Source organism: Cricetulus griseus, chromosome 8, assembly GCF_003668045.3.
Source record: "Cricetulus griseus strain 17A/GY chromosome 8, alternate assembly CriGri-PICRH-1.0, whole genome shotgun sequence".
In the NCBI taxonomy this organism is placed as follows: domain Eukaryota; kingdom Metazoa; phylum Chordata; class Mammalia; order Rodentia; family Cricetidae; genus Cricetulus; species Cricetulus griseus.
This window is the reverse complement of record NC_048601.1, coordinates 11,446,131-11,460,165: the sequence shown is the minus strand read 5'-3', so window position 1 is coordinate 11,460,165 and position 14,035 is coordinate 11,446,131. Positions and strand designations below refer to the sequence as shown.

General features: G+C 43.1%; 1 protein-coding gene across 7 annotated transcripts in view; it reads right to left on the bottom strand.

The window, feature by feature from the left end:
- Eps8 (epidermal growth factor receptor pathway substrate 8) overlaps positions 1–14,035 on the bottom strand; it is a 162,532-nt gene that overhangs the window by 84,845 nt on the left and 63,652 nt on the right. The window contains exon 4 of one of the 7 annotated variants that reach the window (XM_027429925.2): positions 12,219–12,331. The exons of the other annotated variants lie outside the window; for them this stretch is intronic. The gene's annotated coding sequence lies outside the window, so the exon portion shown is untranslated. The remainder of the gene's footprint in view (positions 1–12,218; positions 12,332–14,035) is intronic. 7 annotated transcript variants of the gene reach the window in all.

The following is a 14,035-nucleotide window of genomic DNA, read 5'->3' as shown; positions in this document are numbered from 1 at the left end:
CAGCAATCCCCTTGCATCAACCCCATCAATGCTAGATTATGGGAGAGAATGACACTACACCTGCCTGTATTGTCCTTTTATTATGACTGGCAGTGCAGCAGGCTTGCTCACACCACGGTCACCCCAGTATCAGAGCACCACACAATTCTGAGACTAGGTGGCGGGAACTTTCAGCTCTATCATAATCTTCTGGGACAGTAATTGTGTATGTGACACATGACTGTACACATAAAGCCCTTAGCCAGCTCTGTCCATGTCATCCACACCCCATGTTGGCCCCTCTGATTTTCTTAGTCTAATACTAACCCAGATATCCAGCACAGTTTATGCTGGTGGCCTCCAGCCCCCTTCCACAGCCCCACAGTGACAGCAGCTGTTCCAATCCTGGCAGGCTGCTCGCTGAACAGGGGGCCTTCTCCAGCAGCCTCTCACCTATCACACTGAAGGTAGTATTTGCCCACCTACCCTTTCCCACGTCTATATTCTAACACAATCACTTCTTGTTTACTGTTTCATTCGCTGCCACTTCCCAACTCTGTCATTTTCCGTGACCTTTTTACACCACACCCCTGGAAAACTCCAGGTTGGGTGTCAGGGTCTGTGTCAGTTCTTGCCCTGCCTGATGAGGTCAGCGATGTCACTGAGGGCACAGGATCCAATAATGTAGAAGTTATTATTAATGTATAACCCACACGGCACTCTCAGGGGCCACTGAGATCTCAGCTGAGGCAACACCTGCTCTTGATGAGCCCTGGACCTTGGGTGAGTCAATTACCCCGGCTGCCACAACCGGGTCCGTTCTCCTCCCAGCATGCTTTCCTAGTCGAGATGGATTGTGCCCTCAAACGAGGAGTCAAAACGAAGCTTCGCTTCCTTCCTTAACTTGTGTCTCTCAGGCATTTTGTCACAGCAACAAGGCAGGTACTACACCTACGATGCCAGTTATGTGGGGACACACCTCTTTTCCCCAAACCAGAATGCTAGCCTAACTACATTAATTTCCACTATGAGTTCATGGAAATATTCTGAGTCAGAGCTTACGCAGCCCAGGTGACTTCTCAATTCCTCTCTGCCTGGCCTTTATCCTAGAAAGACACCTGAGGCTCCACACAGCAAGATCTGAAGCAAGTCTCAGTTTCAGCTTAGAAAGCCACGCTGCATTTCTTCAGATGAGTCCTCAAAATATCCACTCTGGCAGAGGGGCAAAGTGTGTGCCACTCACTCAGCGACTCTCGAGCCCGTCATTCCATGTAGGGCTCCACTTAGTTTCTATGCAAGGCAACATGGGAGAAATCAGACCAAACCACCTACTGCCCATCACAGAAACAAAGAGTGAGACAACTTAGCTGTTTAAAGTCAGTTAACATGGGAGGAGCAAAATATCAGAGAACACAAGAAAATAAACACAGCATAGGGCACAGTAAGAAAACGAAAAAGCACAAAACGTTACACTCAATTGAGGGAGATAGAACCAAGAGAAATCCAACAGTGGCTGTCAGCAGACCTTGAGAAAGAGCTGAACTCCGCTTATGAAGGAGAGACTTTAAGGAAGAAAAATGAGGCAGGAGATGGGAGATATGATAAAGGCCAAGCAAATAAAAACTGGTGGCCACAAACAACAGCCAAGTAGTCCATGGCGGGAACAGGAAGGCCGCAAGTGGCTTTCGGGCTGAGCTGGGGGCGAATTGAGAATGAGGAGAAGGGAGCAGGGCTGGATTCCAGGGATCCAGGCTCCAAGTTATTGACGAGGTTCATTCTCAATCTTGGGAATGCCAAGCCAGAGAGTGGGTGAGTTTTCCACCCCAGGTCCCCGCTACCTCTTCAACACAGAGGACTGAGCTCTACCCAATGCACACTATGCGGTTTGGCCTGGCAGGTTATATAAAATTATGAACTACAGCAGAATTATCTGAATATTGTGGAAAGCTTTTTTTTTTTTTAAGAAACCAATGGCAGAAAGTAATGAACATGGAAAATAGTAGTAAGTAGGGACTTCCAAAGTGTAGATTTCTATACAGTCTTAGAAAAGTTAGTATCATTATGATTATGTGTTTGTGTCGCCTGTGTTCATGTATGTCTGTATATACACAGCACACACATGGACGCCAAGGAACAGGTGCCAGAGGTCCTCATGCCTCCACCTTTCATTGGAGACAGGTTCCTGATGGGGCCTATTGTTAGACCCCCAGAAAACTCAGGTATTCGGTCCCAGGCCACAACCTCAGTCACCCCAATCACCAGGCGGATTCAAGAGCTTGATGCAAACTGCACGAGGCTTTATTGTAATTTAATGAACTAACCCCATGTTAGCTCGAGTCTTTCACCCACCCGCCATGGCGGATGGCTCGCAAAAGACAACTCCTAGGGCCTCCCAAGAGATCTTGTAGGGCAGCGTAAGGAGATTGTCTAGGGGTACGCACAGGCTCACGATTGGTGTGCCTCCAGCCTTGGAGGGCTTGCCCTGTGTTGATTGGTCAACTAGTTGTTATGGCCCATAGGCCCTCCCAGGGTGGTTGCTATGCTCTGTGTCATTGCTGTGTGCTTGTCCGTAAAGTACACCCAGGGTCGTAAAGCATAGCGCCACCAGCTAACTTCTGATTGGTTCCTTGTCACAAGGCAGGCACCTAACCTCCAGTGACTAAGACAAGGTCATAGAGCACATGTTACTGTCATGGCTGCCGAAATGGGGAGCTGGTCCCTTCACTATAATGTCACTAGGTAGGCCAGGCTAGCTTCCAAAATCCTCCTGTGTCTGCCTCCCATCTTGTACTGCCAGGATTATGGGCTTGTGTTTCGATGGCCAGTCTTATATGTGGGTTCTGAGAATCCAAAACCAAATCTTCATGCTCACTAGGCAAGCACTTTACCAAATAACCATCTTCCCAGTACTCTATGACGCCGTTTTAATAATTAAGAAAATGTACATCCATGTTCTTAAATCAAAGCCTTCATAGACTAATGTTGACGTGTGATAGAAAGCAAATGCCACTCTGTTCAATCTAAGATCACTAATTACAGAATGACGTTAGCGTACAAATCACTCTGATGGTTTAGAATATTGCAATTAAAACTAAGTTAGGTGTAATCAAATTTCTAAATCTGGTTAACATTTTCTGAATATAAGATTCTATCTGCACACAGCCCAAAGGTCACACACACATACACACATCTTATACGTAAAACTAAACTCTAAAAGGGGGGAAGGGCAGCATTGCAGGGAGGAAGATCCGGACAGCTCAACAATCAAGACATCTCATACTGCCCCTGCAGGGGACCGAAACTTGGTTGCCAACACCCACAACCAACAATCACAACTCCATGTAAGTCTAGCTCCAGGGAACTGAACACCCTTTGTGTATTAGAAGAAATGGCCAGATACATGGATAATCTGTTTAATGTCATTTCTTCTGGCCTCTGCAGGCACTGCAGTCACATGACAAACCCCTACACAGACACATATACATACCCATGATTAAACACAGTAAAACCAAACCTTTAAAAAAGATTTTAAGCCAAGAAGTGCTGCTGCACACCTTTAATCCTAGCACATGGAAGTCAAAGGCAGGTCTCAGTGAATTTGAGGCCAGTGTTGTCTACAAAGAGAGTTCCAGCAGAGCCATAACTCTTACACAGAATAACCCTGTCTCAAAAAAACAAAAAACAAGAATGAAAAAATGAGATTCTAAACTGTTTAGTCATTTAAATTTGAAATTGTCTTTAGAGCAAATGACCACAGGAGTTTACAATACAAGCTCAGTAAGACAAGTGCTTGTCATGGAAGCGTGGCCTGGGTTCAGCTCCCAGCTGAGCGTGTACCTGTGGTGCCAGCACCAAGAAAACTGAGCCACTCGGATCCCTGGAACTCACTGGCTAGCCAGCCTCACCAAATCTGTGTGTCCCAAGCCAGCAAGAGATCTTGTCTCAAAAACCCAAGACGGATGGCACCCAAGAGGAAATGATGCCCTGCACTAACATCCATGGACACACAAACACACACACACACACACACACACACACACACACACACACACACCACAAAAGCCTAAATGATAACCTACTTTATTATAACCCTTACACAATCTTTTAATTCAACTTAGCTAACAATGATATAAAGTCCTTTGTCACTGCACTCCAAGGCAGGCCCAAGCCTTTTATTAACTTCATACTCACCTCAGTGAATAAGGGACAAAGGAACTGGGGTGGGGATGACCTTGACAGAGACTTCTCTGTACACTTTATTTGGAATTACTTAACTAGAAATGAGACTAAACAGGTATCTACACGTCTGGCCATTTCCTCTAATATACAGCTTACTAAAGTTAAATTAAGAAAAAAAAAAAAAAAACAAATTCCATATTGAGCTGCTGAAAGCCAGAAACTTCTTTTAAAAAATCTCAAGTACAACCAATGCACACGTATCCTCCTACACTGAGGTGAACGGCTGGGTCAAAGAACAAAATGTTTTACATTCCTTTCTCAGAGAATACGCCGAGTTTAAAGTCCACATGACACTGACATACGCCTTGGAATTTGAAAAAAAGTTTATAACCAAGATAAAAACAAGTCAGACCATAAACATCTCCAGGAACCTCACCTCCTTATTCTCCTAAAGGCTATATGTGTTGCCCAAAGGTCATGTGAGCAAGGACTGGATTGTCAACCCTCTTTATGGCATACAAACGATCGACATTTTCCAGGAGAATCAACACATTCAAAAATGCTATTCAAAAGAGCATCACTTAGGGGGTGGGGGCATGACTGGATGAGTAACATGCTGGCCAGGCACGAAGACCTGAGCTCCACATGTATGATCTCTGGAAAAAGCCAGAGGCAGCAGTGTGAGGCCAAGCTCTCTAGAGCAGACTGGCCAGCCAGCCTAGCAGAACCCGTGCACTCCAATGAGACATGGACAGGAACCTTTGGCCTCTATTTGTAACTGTACGTGTACACTCATGCCTGCACACCCAAGGGCTCACTATGTATGTACACACACACACACACACACACACACACACACACACACACACACACACCACAATTTAAATTGAAGAATGCAGAGTCCCACTCCACAAGAGTAACATAGATACTGACCTTTGCCCCCTGTGGTGAACATTCAGTTACATTGTTAGGAGCTCAGAGGGTGATCTCCCTCCTCACCTCATGGCTAAGAAGTGATCAGATGACTGTTAGTTGGGAACCTATAGACATACAATGAATGGACCTTATATGCAAAACACCTTGATCATCCTCTAAATACAGTTTTTACGTAGTATCAATGCTACTTTTGTATTTAACTTCTGGCAATAGAGCAAGAAGAAAGGTTCCCTTTCCAATCAGATTAAGTGTGACAATCCAATAAGAACCTCAAAAAGAGAAGGCATGCAGAGACCTCTACAAACTGACAGTCCTGCTTGCTGCTGAACTCAAATGTAATACTAAAACACTAAAATTATAAACTTTGATATTTTAAAAATAGTCGTTCCACTAATGGACTATTTACACATTTACAAGATCCATTAATATACATGGCTTTAAAAAAGAAAAATTTTAAATACACATATCCAACTACAGTTTCAGTCCCAAGTAAAATGTTTGTATAGAAATTTGGCTGTGTTCAGTCTGTGGGCTCAGAGCCAACAATAACCTATGAAGGTTAAATTTGAGCAATAAGCAAATTTTCATAGTACAACTAACACTGTACAAACAATTCAAAGCAGTCAATATTTACAGGATAATCAAGGCATTTCACATATAAGATTCATTTTATGTCTGTAGATTCCCAACTATTAATAGTCATCTGATCCCTTCTTAGCCATGAGGTCAATAGGGAGATTACCTTCCTAAGCTCCTAACTCACAGGAATAAAGGCCTTTAAATCCACAAAAGCCTGTAGGATAATGTGGACACTAAGGTACCCCCAAGATTTTACCAGGTTTAGAAGCCAAATGGATGTCAAAAGGGATTTAAAAAAAAAAGAAAGAAAGAAAGAAAGAAAACTGTCAGAGGGTATACTTAGCCTAAAAATACTACTACCATTCTAGGCCTACAAACATCTGTAATAATTATGCCTTTGAAACCTCTCCTTAGCCAAGAAAATATTCACAAACTCCAACTTACCCCCCTGCACTGTCCAGGCAAAACTCCTCCAAGCTGTCTTCAAGGCAGCAGAGGAAGAACACTGCTCTGTTCAAGGATGTGTCAAGTGACCTTTGGTTCATGCACACAGAGGGTGGGACTCTGCTCCAGTTTCGGTATTCCGCTATACTCAACAGTTTCTCCTTTGGACTCTCCCAGGCCTTAACTAAGACTTCCTCCTCCTCCTCTTAATAAGGAAACAGCTACGGTGAAGAACATAAAGCCTTTGGCCAAGGTGGGGAGGCTAACAAAACAGCAAATAACAATGGGAAGCACTGGTCAAGAACTCACCCTGTGCTGAATTAATGCTAGGCACGGTTACTATGGACACTTACACATTGAAGTCAGAGTCTAAGGAACTGAGTGTTAATGAGTAACCTAAAGGCAGGTGCAGCAGTGTGGTGGTAAGATGAGCTAAAGGAAAGGGCTTTGCACCAGAAACATGAAAAAATAAATGCAAGTATAACAAAAATGTGTACAGGGCAACTGGAGATTTGGCTAAATGGTTAAGAGCACTTGCTGCTCTTGTAGAGGACCTGGATCGAGTTCCCAGCGTCAAAATCCGGTGACTCACAGCCACCTGTAACTCCAGCTCCAAGGCGTGTGGCACCCTCTTCTGGGCTCCTCAGGTACTGCAGTCACAAGCACAAACACACACACATAACTAAGAATAAAGCCTTTCCTTAAAAGTAACTTGGTGGCTTGACCTATGGTAAATAAAATCACCTAGTAACATGTCAAAACTAGATCCAGTGGCCAAAGTGGTACACACAGAGCAAACATCAGCAGCTGTGGCTGTGGGGAGCCACAGTAGAGACACAAAGGAACACGCAAGCCTACATCCAAACTGATAACACATCTCCTGAAACACTTCCTCAGGGGAGCAAGATGATACACAATTCCTGGCCTTATTCTTCCTCCAAACAGGACACAGCCTGCTCTGCTGCATATAAAAGCCCTGGTGCCCCACAGGCTGGGGAGATGACTAAGCCAATAAAGTCTTCAATAGGCAAACATGGGGACTTTAGTTTAACCCCCAGAATCTACATTTTAAAAGTCAGACAGGATAGGAGCTAGCTAGAAGGCTCAGAAGTTAAGAGCACCGGATGCTCTTGCAGAGAACCCAAGTTTGGTTCCCAGACCCACACTGTATCTCACAACCATTTGTGACTCAGTTCCATGTGATCCACTGCCCTCCTCTGGCTTCTGAGGGCACTGGGCATGCATGTCATGCCCATGCAGGCAAAACACTCATACACATAAAAATAAATAAATAAACCTTTTTGTTTGCTTTTAAAGTGAATTGTGACAGTATACACCTGTAACCCAGCATGAGACAATGAGACAGGTGCATCCTTAGGGGTCCCAAAAGCTACCCTAGCCAAATCAGCTGGGTCCAGACCTGTGAGAGTCCACATCAGAAAACATGGTGAATAGCAACTGAGGGACAACACCCAAGGTTGACCTGTGGCTCACACACACACACACACACATACACACACACACACACACACACACACACACACACACAGAGAGAGAGAGAGAGAGAGAAAGAGAGAGAGAGAGAGAGAGATGATACTCCTACACATACACAAAGTGCACAAAAAATAAAAATAGTAAATAAATAAGTAGATATAGATGGCATATGAGATGTAAGCTGGGGTTAAGCCAGTGCATAGAACATGAGCTATTTTGATGTGCTGTGTTCACAGTTAAAATATGGTGAGAAGACAGAACAAAGTCCTCAACTGTCTTTGTAATGTTTCTTAGGTGCTTGCCTCTATGAATATGGGGAAGGCAGAGAAATGTTACATCCAACCTGTGGTACAAGTATTTTAAAGTGGAAACCTTATTTGTATGATATGACAAAGCTAGTAAGTAAGTTAGGATTCCCCATGCTAAGAAATGCAGCCAATAACAAATGAATCCCTGGGCTGTACCCCCAAAAAGCAAATGTAAAACCATTTCAAAGTAACACTCTACAAATGACCATGCATGCATAGGCAGAAAACCAAACCAAAACAGAGTGAAAAAGCAGAAGTCCCTGAAGATAGGCTTAAAATTTATAAAAAATAAATAAATCAATATTTTTAAATGAGAGAAAAAGATATACTGTACTTGAGCACTGACAGAAATGCCCAACAAACTAATATCCACCTGACTTTTTAATGTGAAGATTCACAAAGGAATGGACTGCTAAAGGTATGGAAGAAGAAAGATATAAAGAATAGTAAGCAGGCATGTATAAAAAAAACTGTAAAGGTGGGGTTTATTTACAGAACAGGATTTGTTTGCATAAAGAACAGAACATTTTGCACATAAAGCACCTAGTTTTATTGGGTTTGAGTGATATAAAATTGTATTTCTGCAGACAGAGCTTTGAAAACAGCCATCAAAGCCACAGTTGAGCTATCTGGTCGACCTGATGCACTCCACGCTTTTCCTCCCACCATCTCCCAGTTCCTGTCCACTCTGCTCTCTGTTGCCTAGTTCCTACAAATTATGGTTCAGCCCAAGGCCTTTTTTTTTTATTTTGTTTTGAACCATTCTTGCAAAAAAGAAAGAAATGAAGTGGAAACTGAGAAGCCTCTAGGGTTCCTATTTAGGAAAGGACTTATTCCCCAGAAGCTGCATGCTGCCTACGTATAGCCACAGCCTGCAGCCTGCAGCCACATATAGCTTGCAGCCTTGGCTTGCAGCAGCCTCACCCAATATCTTGTGTTCTTCTCCTTCCTGGGGATGGCTTGTCAGACATTGAGACAGGTTGTCAATGTGGGATATGAAGACATGGTCCCTTCTCCTGAATGAGGCATGGCAAAGAACCGTCCCAGCTCTGTAGGCCCAACGGGGTGGGATTTGAGGGTCACTACACAGCAGTGCAATTGCCCCCTCTGCCCTGTACCATGTTCTTCCTTCTTTTCCACAGCACTGATCCCAAGGGCCCTTCCGGATAAACTTTCCACACATTCATATCCATTTCAAAGTCTGTCCTGGGGAGCACAGCCACAACAGAGGGCTGCAGGGACAATAACTCAAATGCAGGGAGAAAGGCTCACTAGAGGGCAATGTGGAGAGACACAGAAAGCACCACCACTGTCCCTTTGGGGAGGACACTGTTAAAGCTTCATAACAGAAGGCCTCCGAAATGAACGATGTGCCCAGAATGGTCCACAGAACTAAAAATCAAGAACTAAAAGTCCCAACCCAACATCTCAAAGCATCAGCATCCTTAAGATTCTGAAGGAGATCTGAGATGTTACCCCAATTCCCACCTGCCATTCTCAAAATGTCTCTCTCATGGGCCCTTCGGTTTGTCAAATGCCCAAAAGAAACTGAATTGCAAGTTAAGTGGCTCAGTGGTCAAGAGTGTTTGCTGCTCTCAGAGAGTTGCTCTTGCAAAGGGACCTGAGTCCAGTTCCCAGAGCCCACATCAGGCCACTCACAGCTGCCTGTAACTCCCACTCCAGTGGATCTAGCACCTTGTAGTCTTCACAGGACCCTACACACAAGCACACATACACAAAGACACAGAAACATACACATAAAAAATACAAATATTTAAAGAAATGTTTCCAACTGTAAACGGGCGGATTTCTAATAATAACTTATGATCAATCCACTGCTGTTACAGTGATAGAAGGCTGATACACTTTTCTGCCTCTGAGTTGACAGGAAGTGGTGAGTGGTGACTTAGTGAAGGGGGGATGAGAGCTGTATATGGCTGTCATTGTCCTGAACACTAATAAAAAACACAGAGGTAGAGACCATGGGTAACCGCGCCTCTGCATATTCAGAAGACTAATGGAGGCAACGGAACAAGTCTCATGGGTAGACAAGACTGTTTGACAGAAGTCATTGCATGCAATAGTACTTACTTGGAAGGGCACAGGCTGGTTACTGAGGGTTTCTCTTCCTCCTAGACAGTACTGGGAGCTGAATACATGCACCTTTACTGGTAACCATGCCTACCTCCTCCTCTGCAACCATATAATAGAGCCACACAAGACAGGCTACCGTAGGGCCTGACAACTGAGACCATCACATCCAAAATGGCCGGAGGCCAATTACAACAGAGGTTAGAAGGCCAAGCAGAATGGATGGACAATACCACCACACTGGTCTTCAGAAGTGTGAGCACAGTCTCCCTTTCCACCCCTGGGGGTTCGTTCGGTCCTAGTTAATCACCTGTCTCTCACCATTTCTTCCCCTCACCTTCACTACCCACTTTGCCTTCTCTAAGCCAACCTGTGGGGCCTGTCAGGTGTCCCAGTGGTAAAAGTGTTTGCTGCCAAGCCCGACTGCCTTAATTTAAATCCCCAGAACTGACACGGCAGAAAGAGAAAACTAACTCCTGAAGCATGCCCTCTGAGCTCCACTCATGAGCAGGCCATGACACACAATCGCCCACACACATGGACACATGTATGGGCACACAGAGAATAAAGAATAGTTAAACAAAAGGAACTTCTAATTCTCTTCCCACATTGAAACCCCTTTGGATGGGAGTAAGAGAATAAGGCTCTAGTAAAATGAGAGAATGAATGTAAAAAGTTTCTTGGAGAAAGTCTCCTCGTGTATTTGACAACTTCCAATGATATATGAACTAACCTCACCTTAGGTAGCTGAATGACCCATCAAATGCCACTTCTCTGAAGATAAAAGGATATCCAATACAATTTACAATCGGAGAGAAGCATCTTGTATGAGGAACATACTACAGACACGAGAAAGGACAAACCCGTGTGGTATATAAATAAGAAGAACCAATATGTGCATATGAAAAAAACAGACAAGTCACAATGGCTTTGGAGCTAGTGCTTTGTCCTAGAACCTAGATTAAAGGTTTAGGGATATATATATTTATATATATATGCCATACACCCTCCTGGAGGAAAACTGTAATTCAGCAATCCACACATTATTTAGAAGAATGAAATCATAGCTAAATCTTTGTCTGCAGAAAGCATGAGACAAAACACTGAGGAAGTTGAACTGCAAAGTCACATGACAGCATGCAAGTGAGCACAACTGTAATTTCACCTTAAACTGGCCAGGGTTAAGAGTGTACATAGGGAAAAACAGTGTACACGTTATTTGAGGATTTTTTTAAAGCCACCTTCGACCTTGGAATCACAGTATAACTCAAACAAGACAGGAGGATCTCATTGGGCAATTTTAACTAGAAACCTAGCAACTCTTTCAAGTAGTAAAAATGAAGAAGGAAAGCAAAGCTTGTCCCCATCTGGGTACCATGACAACAACAGGTCAGAAGGCAGAGGCCTCAGCACCGGGCAGGGCGACATTTATGTCAGCAATCCGCAACTTTGGGGAGATGGCGGGGGTGCCCTCTACCAGCTGCCATTCTTCTCCTGCAATGTGAGACTAGTTGGTAAGCCTTATTGAGATCTAACCCTCTAGGACATTTTTCCAATTCAAATTTAAAAAGAGAAAATCTACCACATTAGATTCTGTGGTAAAATGCAATGGTTTTTTTATTCTTTTCAACAAACTGCAATTTTTTAAGGGAAAAAACGAAATAATCAAATACTCACAAAACCCAAGGCTGAAGGAGGGAAACACACAGGGAGGACATGTATAGATTGACCTCAGAGATGGTCAAATAGCCCTTTTCACAGACCCTCCCATTTCAGCCAGAAATTTCCATTTAAACAGACTCTGCTGAAACAGACCACATACAAAGAACTTCTGAGATGAGGAAAATGAAAGCTTCAGGGACACAGTGTCACAGTTTTCCCTGCCCGGTAACTCTTCCTTTATGTTCTTCAGTTCACCGGACAAAGACAATGGCCGGGTCCTTGCAGCTGGCTGAGGGAATGCACATCTAAAGAACCACAGAACACTCCATGTTAAATCACATGCTTAACACGGTCATTTGAAACGCACCCTTCCAACCAAATGAGAAAGGCTTTTAAACAGTGATGGATGTTCCTACTTTAGCTCATTAAAATCTAAGTACTCTAAGGTCCTAACCAAATAAAGGGAAGGCATCTCACCCAGGGTAGCTAACCTCAACTCTCATCCAGTCAGCAAGGTGTTACATTGGCTGCACAGTGAGCTTTAACCTCTTTTGTCGACAGTCTTATAGCACTGGAAGGGAGATGGAGGAGGAAGAAAGAGAAGGAGGCCAGTTGGTGGGTACAAAAACAGTCTGTGAGTGCTGGTGAAGTTACCTTACCTAGAAAAAAAAAGAAAAAGAAAAGAATTGGGCAAAATGCCCAAACTTAATTTCAAACCACAGACTAATTGCTGTACTACAGAATATCATTCTGTAAATATATGCTTCTGAACCAGCTAATACCATGTACATGGTCTTGGAAACTTAAGCCAGGCAGTGTTGTAATGGACAGCAAAATGTCTACTGATTTCAGAGTAACAGTCTAGAAAAAGCTGTGTCAATAGTTGCTGGGATAATACAACTCAAGCCATCCTTTGAAAATAAAACCAGTCATTAGATTTGCACATCAAATGGTCCTGGAAGCTTGTGTGGCACTAATAAATGGGCCAGAGAGGCCTTAAATCAGAGAAGCAAAGTTAGCAGCACAAAGGGGCTGTCACCTGAAAGAGGACAAGACACAGGAGGGTTGGAAAGCAACAGGGCTTCTCTGGGTGCTACCCCACCCGATTTGCTCAGGCAACAGAATGTAGTTATGCCCTTTGACTGGAAGCTAACATGGTGGAGACTCGCCTGACATCGGCAAAATAATAAATGTTGCTTTCAAGTTTATTTGAGGAAGATAAAATGATGACTCTTCCACTCAACTGCTAATCTTGGTTAGCTTGCAGACCCAAGAACCTTCTGGGGAGCCTTCTCTTTTGTATGTTGAGAGAGAGAGAGAGTGTGTGTGTGTGTGTGTGTGTGTGTGTGTGTGTGTGTGTGTGTGTGCACTTGCACGCTCATGTGTTGCATGTGTGAGGAGTCTATGGGCCAATGTCAGGTGTCCTTCTCAATCCTTCTTCCACATTGCTTTTAAAGATAGGGTAAATAGATCCATAGACAGACGGACAGACGGATGGATGGATAAATGATATGGATGGAAGGATAGATAGATAGATAGATAGATAGATAGATAGATAGATAATTAGATAGATAGATAGATAGATAGATAGATAGATAGATAGATAGATAGATAGAGATGACAGGTAAATGATAGAAGATGGATGGATAGATAGATAGATAGATAGATAGATAGATAAAAAAAGACAGTCGTGCTTCTTTTATTTCTTATTACCTTTGAGTATTCTAGTCCACAGAAATGTTTTATAACTTAAAATCAAAATCTTGATCATGAATTAGTCAGTCAATCCTGAGGCTTATGAACTTTGAGAATTTTATGTCAATAGTTAATCTCACATTATAGTAATTTTTAAATGCCACCAAAATGTATCCCTTCATTGATATTACCTTTAATTAGTCAAATGTAAGATTTAGAGATTTAAAGATTAGGTAGGAAAGAAGAAGCTTGCTTTCTTCAAAATGAGTAAGTTTTGTCAAAGTTGCTGTGTCTTTAAGTAGTGATATTGGCATTGATCCCAACAATCAGCGATAATTCTATTTTAGAATGTGGTTGCCCGCTGCTATGGTGTAAGTGCTTCTTAAATGGAAAGGTTTTTTGTTTTTTTGTTTTTGGGGGTTTTTGGTTCCATAAGTACATACGCAACACCCACACGGCTCTCTTGGCAACACTCCACTTTGCAAGGTGCTGTATTTGTAGGCAGTGAAGTATCTCAAAGGACGCAAATTGCTTTATTTTTAAAAGCCTATCAATCTTCTAAGTTCTTTTCTCCAAAGGCTTAAAAATAGCATAAATGCACAAAAATGATCCCTCTCCAGTTCACTTTCAGTCACTTTGACTCATGACAATGAAAGAAAGCTCACCTT